This window comes from Protopterus annectens, chromosome 11.part0 (assembly GCF_019279795.1).
Source record: "Protopterus annectens isolate FY-2018-M chromosome 11.part0, PAN1.0, whole genome shotgun sequence".
NCBI classification, from domain to species: Eukaryota; Metazoa; Chordata; order Ceratodontiformes; family Protopteridae; genus Protopterus; species Protopterus annectens.
In genome coordinates, this window is record NC_056745.1 from 249724891 (window position 1) to 249737895 (window position 13005).

Consider the following 13005-nt stretch of genomic DNA (forward strand, 5'->3'; position numbering starts at 1 on the left):
AGTCCATGCCATACTTAGATTCTTACCCTTTTTGTAGTTCTCCACTATGACTTTAACAACAATTGACCCTTCATTCCATATAACTTTCTTTTATTGCCCTTTTGTTCTACTGCCATAATTGAGTTTTCTTCTAAACCACTATAAACTCTGTCAGCATCAATTCCAGTGTATAGTTTATACATCGTCAGAAGGTAAATTATCGGTCTATAATTTTTAGGGTAGCTTGCAGGTTCACTCTTAAGTACGAGCATTGTTTGTCCTTTTATTAGCCAGGCTGGTGTCTGTTCAGGGAACCTATATAAATATTTTTTACACATGGCTGAATTTTTGTACAAAGATAGTAATACTTTTAGCCAGAATTTAGATACTGCATCTGGGCCTGGGGTTTTCCAATTAAAGGCTTTTTTTTTTACTTTATTTCAATCTCTCAGGCCATTACTTCATCCCATTTGCTATCCTGTACATTTGAACTTCTTATTCTTTCTTTTACTTCTATCCATTTAGCATCTTTGTTATGTTCAACAGGATCTTCATAGATGCTTTTCCAAAATATTTCTATTTCTTCTGTTTTGATGGTCTTTCATTTCCTTTTACCTTGTTTCCGGGTTCTCTATAAAACTTTTTTGTGTAATCAATAAATTGCTTATTTTGTACTTTTCCTTTATATTTATCTGTGTATCTTCTAAGTTTTTTCACCTGTGCTGATATTTTTAGTTTATTATTTGCGATAGTGCATGATAAATTCTAATCTGTTATAATATTATGCATTACTTTTATCACATCTATCTTTCTGAGTATTTTTTTGATCTGTTCCCTCTTCTATACACTTTTAACAGTGACACTTCTTGTCTTATTGCTTTATAGTTTTCTTTGTTTGATACTTCCATGATGACATTCGATTTCTCTCAGTCCTTTCCCTTACTACCCTGTGTTCTTGTGGTAGAACTTTAGCAGTTATTAATTTAGCTGTACAGTAATATATCCTATTTACTTCTGTTATATCACATGAATCTCTATGGACAGTCCTAATTACGTATTCATTTGTTTTATCAAACTTCTAACTTTGTGGGTTTTATTGACCTTCTGCAGTCTATTTCTTTAAGTGATCTTAATATGTCTATCCATCTCTATTAAATCAAATAACTCTTCTCTTAGATCATTTTCTTCTAAACCAAGGGCACATTCTTTGTTCTCCGTTTCATACGGGCATTTTATTGAAAGTTCCAGCACTTCTTCCTGTGCCACCTTCTCTTCAGTTTTACCCTTTGTCATCCATTGCTCATTCACATGGAAAGTCACTGGCCTATCACTCCATAACACCGACTGTGTCAGAGTTTCCACAGTTGCCTGTTCTTTCCCTTGCTGTATAGCTCCAACTGAACCTTTGTATTGGTTTCCTGTGGGAGGCTCCAAAATATCTTCATATGTGAACTAATTAGATGCTTCTTGCTCCACTGGTTTCTTCTTAAATGGGAAACCATAATGCTCAGTATAAGTGGCTCAATTTACAATTAGATCAGCACATTGTTGTGGATTCCATTTCAGGTTGCATTCATAGCTGAAGAATAACTTATGATTGTTCTTAGCCCAGGAGCTACTTTTGCTACACACATAGCTTTGATAGACTTAATTCGTCCCTTGATCTGCTTGTTTAGTTTTATGAGACAGTTTTTACCTCGCTGGGCATTCCACTTCCTATTTTTGGACATAATTTTCTTTCTTCTGTTGTACAACCTATTAATGGTGGGATTCCACCAGGGTGGCTTGTTTTTTTGAGTTAATCCTGTACTTTCTTCAGGTAGGTATTGCTTCCTCTGTGCAGCTCTTTATATGATTGTAAAGAGTTTTTTGTGTGTGTGTATGTGTGTGTGTGTGTGTGTGTGTGTGTGTGTGTGTGTGTGTGTGTGTGTGTGTGTGTGTGTGTGTGTGTGTGAATGACTCTGCATATGCAGTAGTGTTCCCTGGATTTAGGATGCTTTATATTTTGCCAGGGTGTCACTTAAAAGTTCAAAGTTTGCCTTGGAATAGTTCCTAAAATTTTCAGGGTTAGCTGGTATCACAGACTTTATGCTTATGTCAAAGGAGACAGCATTATTATTAATCTGACCAGTTAGGATGATACACATGGGGGATGGAGGAGTAGATGCAAGATTCCCCCATACTGGTGAGGATTAGGTGATGGATGTTTGCACCCCTTGTGGGTGTTCACACTAGTCGATCCAGAGCATTCATATTGACAAACTCTAGGAATCTTTAGGCCTGCAGATTTGTGGTCATATATGATTCCCAGTTTATAGAGGGGGAGTTGAAGTTACCCAGGAGTACGGTGTTGGGTTGTAAGTGGAATGACACCCGTTCATTTAAGCAGGTAGTGGACATTTCCTGGGGTCATAGAGAGAGACCTTTAGCATGGAAAGATATTATATGGTACCTTACTTATGGTGTGTTGCACATGGAGAAGCTCAATTGTATCATATTCCTTGAACAGTCTTGAGGTGTGTTTATTTTTTATATAAATTGAGACACCTCCACCTTTTGTCCCTTTCTGTGTAGTAGCTGATCTAAAAGTATGAAACGCATTATAGCCCAATACTACTGGGGTAATTTCCATGGCTTTAAATCATGTCTCGGTAATTACACAGACATCTGCATTTTTTGGGGGGGGGGTAATGGAGTTTTTTTTGTTTAGAGTCCTGGCATTGTGCAGTATCATCTTTAGGTTATCGTGAGTTGGCATAGTTATGCTGGATGGTTTATCAGGTTGGCAATGCTTAAAGAAAGGCACTATGGGATGGACAAGGTTTGGTCCAGTATTCAAACGCCTAAAGGGGACATGTGCAGATCGCCTCTGGTGAGGCAGTGTGGTTTGTCAACCATATCCTTCCAAGCTGACAAATATTGTACCACCTTCAATTTACATCAAACTTATGCCAATTATTAAACTTAATTATCTTTGGTTCATCCTTGGAGAAGGTAGAATGCTGCTCAATGCTAGGAACATACCTGGCTAGAGCACAGAGGGAAGAGAGACTGGATAAGCAATTCACAGAGAAACAATGGGAGGATATATGTATGTCTCCCAAATATGCAACAAAATCTAGAAGATTTAAGAGGTTTGCTTGGAAATGTTTACATAGATATTTTTATACCCCAAATAGACTCCAGAGAATTTTTCCTCAGGTAGACAACACATGTTGGAGATGTTCTGGGGAAGAATGAGATACTTGAGAACATATTTTCTGGGAGTGCGGTGGGTTGGCAGACTTCAAGGGTTCCTTGCCGAATGCACTGTCAGAGATGATGGGTGGGTTGATTGGTGTGATGAGAGATTGATGATTTTTCTTAGGTATGGTACAGAATCGGAATTGCCTAGACATGGTAAGGCCTTGCTGTGTCTAATTATGGTGGCTGCCAAAAAAGCAATTACTGGAAATGGAATTCAAAATGTAAACCAACTATATTAGAAGTAGTGAATGTACAGCAGTAACAGACATAAAACAAGTAGAACTGAGATCTTTAGAAAATGGTAGGAGCAAACTACATAGGAAAAAATGGGAATTGTGGGAACAATACATGCAAAGGAGGAATGAGGTTTAAAAGAAGGCGGGACTTAAATGAGCTATGTAATGTTTGAAAATGATTGGGTAGATTATAACTGATGTATAATGTTTGCAACTGGTAGTGCGTCAGTATGTTTTGGGAGGTAAAATGCTTGCAACTAGGATTGTGTAAGTGTGATTCATTTTCATTTATATAAATCTATGATTCCTTATGTCATAAATGATGGTTTAATGAAGATGTTTCATGTTAAAAAAAGGGACAGGAATTGAATAATTTATATAATGTTGCTTAGGTTATATGATATATAGCAATATATGTGAAGTACAATGTTTGTTAATGATACTTTAATGCAGTTTGATTACTTTTGTAAAAATGTAAATTTGCCTGTCATGAGTGATAATTTAATGAAGGTGTTTAAAAAAGATATTGGACTGCCTCATGGACTTAGACATTGAGGCACAGTAAGGTATGACTGATTGTATCATGGTGGTTTTTGCTGCAGCAGTGTGTTTTTCAGGTTGTTGAGGATAACTATTGTGATTTCTGCATCTGGGAAGCCTTTGAGGTTTGTATATTTTATCTGGGTCTCTGTGTTTGTCCTGCAGTGTGTGTGGCATGTATTCTGTGGTGTTGTGTGTTTGTGATAACCTGTTTGGTAAATGCAGTCATTTTAGGTGAGAGCATTGTCTCCAAAGAAGGTGTATAAGTACACCTCTCATACACTGTATCAGATTGTTTGAGAATTAGATGGTTGTCAGTAAACATGAGACAATTTCTGCATTGTCTCATGATGCCCAATTCTACCAAGCTGGTTAAAGAAACAGAAGAAAAATGCATAACCATGTTTTCAAGAATCTTTGTAGTTGTTCAAAATTAAAACTGAAGAGGTTTCCATCAAAATGTCAGTCACACAAATCAGGGAAGTTCCACATACATTGTCCTGTCAGTCAGGAATCAATGCCCTTCTGACTTTTCACTCACCAGGAGCAAAGCATTAGCACTAGTCCTAAGCCGTAGCACTAGTCCAAAGCAGTAGCACCAGTCCTAAGCTACAGCACTAGTCCAAAATGGTAGCACTAGTCAGCAGTAATACTAGTCCTAAACCATAGCTCTAGACCTAAGCCAAAGCACTAGTCCTAAACCGTAGTACTAGTCCAAAGCAGTGGTACTAGTCCTAAGCCATAGTACTAGCCCAAAGCAGTATTACCAGCCTAAGTATAGCACTAGTCCAAAGTGGTAGCACTAGTCAGCACTAATACTATTCCTAAACCATAGCACTAGTCCAAAGCAGTAGCACCAGTCTTAAGCTGTAGCACTAGTCCAAAGTGGTAGCACTAGTCAGCAGTAACACTAGTCCTAAGCCATAGCACTAGACCTAAGCCGAATTGCTAGTCCTAAGCCATAGTACTAGTCCAAAGCAGTAGCACCACTTAAGCTATAGCACTAGTCCAAAGTGGTAGCACTAGTCAGCAGTAAAACTAGTCCTAAGCCATAGCACTAGACCTAAGCCGAATTGCTAGTCCTAAGCCATAGTACTAGTCCAAAGCAGTAGCACCAGTCTTAAGCTGTAGCACTAGTCCAAACTGGTAGCACTAGTCAGCAGTAGTACTATTCCTAAACCATAGCACTAGACCTAAGCCAAAGCACTAGTCCTAAGCCATAGTAAGAGTCCAAAGCAGCAGCACCAGTCTTAAGCTGCAACACTAGTCCAAAGTGGCAGCACTAGTCAGCAGTAATACTAGTCCTAACCCACAGCACTAGACCTAAGCCGAAGTGTTAGTCCTAAGCCGTAGCACTAGTCCAAAGCAGCAGCACCAGTCTTAAGCTACAACACTAGTCTAAAGTGGTAGCATTAGTCAGCAGTAATACTAGTCCTAACCCATAGCATTAGACCTAAGCCGAAGTGCTAGTCCTAAGCCGTAGCACTAGTCCAAAGCAGTGGTACTAGTCCAAAGCTGGCTACTAAGAAGCAGTCTTCTGGCTTTCTGATGATGTTGGTAGCTTCAAAAGGGCTATGAAATAATGTCACTCTGCTCCTTCTCTCATCAACAGGAAAACAATCACTAATCCCAAGCTGATTGCTAGGAAGTGGTTTCTAAGCTCTCCAGTGATCAGTAGTCTTGTCCTAGATGGTTGTTAATACTCTAGATATTGCTGTGCTCTGGCACTAAGTGAATGGGAAGATAGAGAAGAAAGGTAAACTCGGATTTTAACAGACTAAGAGGAGGGCTTTCCTAGTTTGATCTAATTGTTTTCAATGGTATAACTGGATGAGATGGGGGAAACTTCCAAAGTCAAATTCTCATTAGGACCAGGCAACTCCCGAATCACTGAGTTTAAAAGTGCAACATGAACTGGTGGGGTTGGTGTGAAAAATCTATATTAAACAACAACAGCATTGAGCAGTGACAACTATCAAAAAATTAAACTTTTTTCTGTTCTACTAATGTTAAATAAATAAACAAATAAATAAAGATATAAAGAATGTGATTTGCAGCCACTCCCATAAATCATCTAGAAGTAATCCCTTTCCCATCAGAGAAAAGAAAAAATCTTTGCAAACTGGTCCTAAAGAAGAACTTTTGAAGCATAAAATAAAAAAAAAGTAAAAGCACTAAGCAATGTATGTATACAAACCTTAAAAAGAATTCCAAAATAGTTATACAACGACAGTACTATCAGAGCAATCGCAGTTCCATAAGATTGTTAGAGGTCTAGAGCCAGATATATAGCCTGAAAATAGATATAAACACACACACACACACGCACACACACACACACACACGCACGCACACGCACGCACACACACACACACACACACACACACACACACACACACACACACACACGCACATACACACATACAAGAAATTACTGAAACAAGGATTATTTACTTGATACATGTAAATTGACCTGAGAATATCATACAAAGCTGCTGTTGCTGATGTCAGCATTTCAACACTTTGTTACATCAGAACCATCACCACAGAGCACCAGCATTTAAAGGAACAGTACTATTCCTTGTGGTATAACACGTGAAAAGAAAAAAACAAAACATCCAATATGTTGCTGACACCTGAATATCAAACTGACTTTTTCATTCCTTGATGTCAATTAATTCGATGGAAGAAACTGACTGTTAGCTGCAAGACCTACAGGACCCCTACTGCTACTCAGAGGGAGCCAACATTAACAGTACCAGCATACATTATAAAGTTGCAAAGCTGTATAACAAGTAGTTGCAAAAAATAAAAAAAAACAGCTAGAACCATTTTTTAATCAGTACTACTTTTTTTTTTTTTTTTTTTTTGCATTTTCTTGACTATGAAACTGTAATACACCTCCAGCTTGTTGATTTGTGGATAACATATAATCTTTGCAGTGCTTCTACTAAGCAATCACCTCCTCAATCACAGTTAATTTCAGAACAGTCAGTACTCTGACTTTATATTTATTCTGATAATTTCAAAAGGCCTATATTACATTGCATGCTAAGGCATTTAGGGTCTGCTGCTGAAGTGAAACTGTGTTTTCAAACTTATTTAGTAATGGCAGATGGACTGCATATTTTCAGCTTTTATAATAAATGAAAATGCAAATGTCTCACATCTTGTCCCTTGTTTTATTATTTGGAATGGCATGCACTATCTTTGTAGCAGTGATGATGGAAAATGTATTTCTTCATTCCTGGCATCGTTTGTAAGATCCATGATGCACAGTTCTTCTTTTCTTCAAGTCATTTTGAATGGCTATTAGTTTTAAATTGCAGAAACAACATGTTCTTATGCTGATTTTTTTTTTCTCTCTCCTTTGTTTGACCTGGAGGCCTGTTAGCCAACAACAACAGCAAATACATAGATATGCTTCTCTACTCATATGTTACTACATAGTACATCATGCATTTTACGACTTAGTTTTAACCCTGTAGAGTCACACTGATTCTCCTGTGTCATCACACCCTTCAGGGTCACTCCTAAAGCAGACGAAAATTTGAAAAAAAAAATGAAACAGAAAGATTGGTGTCAGTTTTTGCATAGTATCCAGCATTTTTATATTCTTTCTTAACGTAAAACAAGGCATTTGTTTCAAAGAACAGATTTAACAAATGTTTAAAGTGTACAAGTGTGTGTGTGTGTGTGTGTGTGTGTAAATATATATATATATATATATATATATATATATATATATATATACATATATATATAAACATAATTAAAAAGTACCCCTTAAGTTAGTCAACAGATTTCTTAAGTGTTGCATCTGGTAGACAGGAAATCTGACTGATTTTTTACTGAGACAGACACTATACTGCGGTTGGAGAATATGCCCTTTATCCAGTATTGTATGGTCTCAGAATTGGTGTATTTAATTAGCAGGTAATATGTGTGTGGGACTTGCCCTCTAAAAAAAAAAAATCATTGTTTTCAGTTTACATGTTCTGAGGTATGCATTGTTTTTTTCCTTTTCAGCATGTCAGCTGTCAATGTACTGTAGCTTCAAATATCTTCAGGAGCTCTACCATTATATATAAATATATGCATATATATATATATATATATATATATATATATATATATATATATATATATATATATATATTTATACATAGATATATAGATGTGTAGATATAGATATCGATACAGATGTATAGTTATATAGATTTATATATATATATATATATATATATATATATATATATATATATATATATATATATATGTATATATAGCGAGAGAGAGAGAGAGAGAGAGACAACAATAGCTAGACAGAAAGATATACATTCCAAGAAAGACCCGGATGATAGTACCTTATATCTTCTGTAGTGGAGGTCTATGACATATATGCAAATGATCTGTTAAGGATCTACCAGTGTTTTAGTTAAAGGGCTTCTGAATACCCATGACTTTTTGTTTTTCAAGTCTTTCCTGGTGTATTCAAGCTAGTAAAGCTAAACTGCACTAGCTGTACACATGTCAAGTGTCACTCTTTTCCTAAGCTCGTCAGTTTGGTATAAGTTGATTGTTTTTCTATAATTTGCTAACACATAGCTTAATGTCAAGCTTGATATCCAAAAATATTAAGGTGCTTGTGAAATGTCCCAAACAACATCCAAAGCAAAGGGTAAAAAAATCAAATAAGCAGACCATTCAAAACCCACCCATGTTAGAGTCCTTACTGTGTACTACCTTAAAACTCCTGTTGTGGGAGCCTATGGGGTATATGGAAATAATTTCTTAAGTGCATGGCAGTATTTCAGCTGAATGGCTTCTAAATGCCTATGCCTTTTCATTACTTGCAGTTTTTACTGAGCAGTTTGTCTGTGATCCTTTTACACTTTGATTTGGATGCTTTTATATATATATATATATATATATATATATATATATATATATATATATATATATAGGTCTACTTCATAACAACGAAAGACCAGAAGAACGAAACACAAAACACTGAGACAAAAACAACGAAACCCCAGAACACCGAAACACATGTAAGTTTATAAAACACACATAACACACACATACAACTGCCCAACACTACTAAACAAACACCCTACACTAATGATAGGCAGGGGGGCAAGCAGAAGGGAGTAGACACCCTCTGACATCTGGCCATGCACAATCTACTGTGATACCTTGTTTCTGGTTGTTGTGCAGAACAGACATCAGCAGTGCTCTCAACTAAGGTGTATTTGTCAACAGTCTCACTCTATTCAACATCCACTGTGCCATCATCCTCTGAATGGCTAGACAAGTTGACCTCCACATCTGAGGTTACAGCTGCAGCAGCATCACTGTCAACCTAATGGATGGACTCTCCAGATACCACAATGTCCTCTATGCTAGGGGCCATATTACCATGCTGAGACACATCTTGAACCATATCGTGACCACTGGATGGACTGCTGGATGATACAGATAGTTGATGTGTTACAAGATGCAAAGACACAGAACAATGTGCTTACATCACATGATGGATATCATCAAAGACCTATGGCATATATATCTCAGTTTTATTGCATGTATGCTTCACGGAATTTAAATAAATTAAGTATATAACTTGGTTACAAGGTCAACATATATGACATATGTAAGGAGTTCAAAAAAACACATACAGCTGACAACACCTCATGGGAAGATGATGATGTTGAAGAGAAGTGAACTTCAACTAGTATAGGGAAAAAACAGCATTAATGATCGTATCACTGATGCCATTAACCAGGTGAACACAGTTAAAACATGCAGAAAATGTCACGTACACATAAAACTCATATGTACACTCAACAACATTGATCCAGACTGTCCTAGGAATGAGCAGAAGGACACAGAATTAATGGCGGACAACTACAGGATTAATAGCAATGACAGGTAAGAAACATAACTAATAGCTACTACTGACCACTGACAGACTCCCACTGTGGAGAAGTTGTGGGTTTTACTTTGGATCCGGAAATGGAAAAATAAAGAGAAAGACAGAACAGTCATGTAGTTTGCAAAAAGAATATTGGCAGCATCTCATATACCGCACAGTAACATGGGCTCCAAATACTCACATGTTGGATGTTGTGACTGTACACCAGATGGGCTGTTGACAAATATTGACATAAATGTAAGTTATCACGTGTGCTACACTTTCCTTTATGCTATGACAGTCCTGTAACATACCTGGTCTGTCTGCACTTGAAAATACACAGCTTGGCCCTCCACTAGATGTACCTATAGTGTACAATGGTATGGAAACAACAACAGAACAGTAAACAGCAGTGGCATGAAATGAGGTTGAGGCATTAACAACGTAATGTTCATAGTAACAGTTGCAGGTATTCACTTGCCGATCCATGGTTTAGTCCCAAAGTAGATGGACCTGTGAATATTAATGCAAACAGCATTACACATGTTGTTTGGACTGCTCTGTCTGTATTTCAGTTGTATCAGTACATGACATTAGATGTACATTCATCATCCTCAGCATGTGCGGATGTGTGTGTACAGCACTGCTGCTGTAAATCAAAAGCAATACATGAATATACATTCTACAGCAATGTGCAGTGATTGTCTATATATACAGCTATCTAATGGAAAGAAAGGCATACAGGGATGTTTTGTTCCCCACTTGCTGTATGCAGTGAGGCCAGAGATATTGTGATGTCATTGGGTGGATTAATGGTGGTCATCACCTACAGGCTTCATGGATTGGTTGCCTCCTCCAGCTGCATTAATTGCATTGGTGAAGTACATCCTGTGTTCATTTTTTCAAACTTTGTCAACTGAACAGTCTAGGAGACTGTCCATGTTGCCAGAGAGTGTCAATTATGATGTCATTTTCTTGAGGAGAGAAATTGTCACCCCTAGGATGGTTGCCATCTGAAAGACAGTGATATGCACATGATAACATTCCTGTGTGAACCCATTCATGCATTTCATTCTGTGAACAGCATATGTCAACATAAACAGTATGCATTCATGTGCATTGCAAGTGTCTGTATAACACTGTCTTTGATAAATACTAATGTGACTTATAAAAAGTAACAAATATGCCATCATGTATGACATTTGTAAAATCAGCATAACTTGTGAAATCCTTACAGTTTATGAGCAGAATTAGAACCCCTGACAATGCATATATGCTGAACTGAAGTCCAAAGACAACAGCATCATGCCACAGAAGTCTGCATGCATTTCACATCAAAATACTACAAGTAACAATTGAAGACCTAACAGAAAGCTTTTGAAAATCTCAGGAGCCATAGCCAAGCCATAGGCAGTGAGGATGTGTAGCATATCGAGCCAGTAGTGATCACACTTTTGTTAAAAAGCATCATTGAAAAAATATCCTTAAAAGCAACAGCACAAGTTTTGAACAGTTTTGTTAAGAAACATGAATTAGGAAATATCCATAATATCGTCATCACATACTAGATACAGATAGTGTTGGAATCCATAGGTTTCCATAGTTACACCACAGTATGCAAGGAATTACCAGTATGAATTGTGGATGAGCCATATATCTGTCATCATATACTGATAACATCTGCAATATTCGTCTGTCTATATAGCTGCAAGTGGGACTGAAATCAATTATTTTATATAGCAACACCTGCATGCATAAAATTCAAAACATCTCTCCAGTAATTTATACTGACTCCTGTCAAAGATAACATTCTGAGTAACAATTAATTTAAACAGATTCTTTTGGAGATGACTAACTCTGAGAGATTTACTGATCACATATACAGAAATGCTACCGATTGCCAATGCACCTCTCACTCTGAATCACAGAATCAAAGTGCACCTATTGTGCACCCACCTTTAAGTAAAATTTGCACCACACATAATTCAGGTCTTTGGAATCCTATACATGCACTTCTGTGTAAATTGGCTTCATGTGTCAAAACACCCGGGTGTAATGCGTAAACACCCAATATGTATCAGTAAACAGTGCCAAGTGTGACAACCCAATACGTATCAATAAACACTACCAAGTGTGACAACCCAATACATATCAATAAAAGTACCAAGTGTGACAACCCAATACATATCAATAAACAGTACCAAGTGTGACACTGCTCATTATCTTCCAGTGATCTGATAATGGCATCAACACCACTTTCAAATATTGATTTTGTCACATTTACCGATCAGACCATTGTTAACTGCAAACTGAGTGACACCTCAGTAAGCATTTCTCTGTGTTTCCATTTTCCAGACTTCGGCAAATTGAGGATCATGATAGCTACTGTAAGGAGGCTGAGATGCACCTGTATTCCCAACTGGATTGAGAAAGAGACAACCCAGATGTTGACTGTGTATGCTGGACTGGAGCAGAGGATAAGAGCTAGACCCAGAAAATTCACCATGATAGACATATGGAACCTAATCGCAAGGGAGCACTGATGGAGGTTGGGGACCTACCTCACTGGAGTGGATGTTCATTGCCACTATGATGACCTGCATTGGAATGACGTGGGGAAGCTTTGAAGGATGGTCATTGAGGTGTGGAGGCAGGCCATAGATCCCTACAGCATGTGTCAATAATCTACACATACTTGAGCATTGCTTCAGATTTTACAAATACTTCTCTGTCCCATATATATCAGATAGATGCATTTATAACCATTTTGTGCCTGCAGTGATTATTAGCTCATAGGAATGAGTAAGAGGATATGGTAAATGCTGTGCAATTAACTGTGGGTTTGATTCCCATATTATTATCTTATTTAATAATGTGTATAATGTCCATAATTATGATCTTTGTAGATGTATATATGTTTTATAACATAATTTCACATAGCCATTGTTGTCGTGCATCACTGATGCCTACACTGCCTAGGCCACAGATGACTGCAAACTTCATAGTTTTCTGTTATAGTATTACAGTATCTCCTACTGCACCATTATAAGTTGGACTAGAAAGACATTAATAACTTCATTAAATCATTCC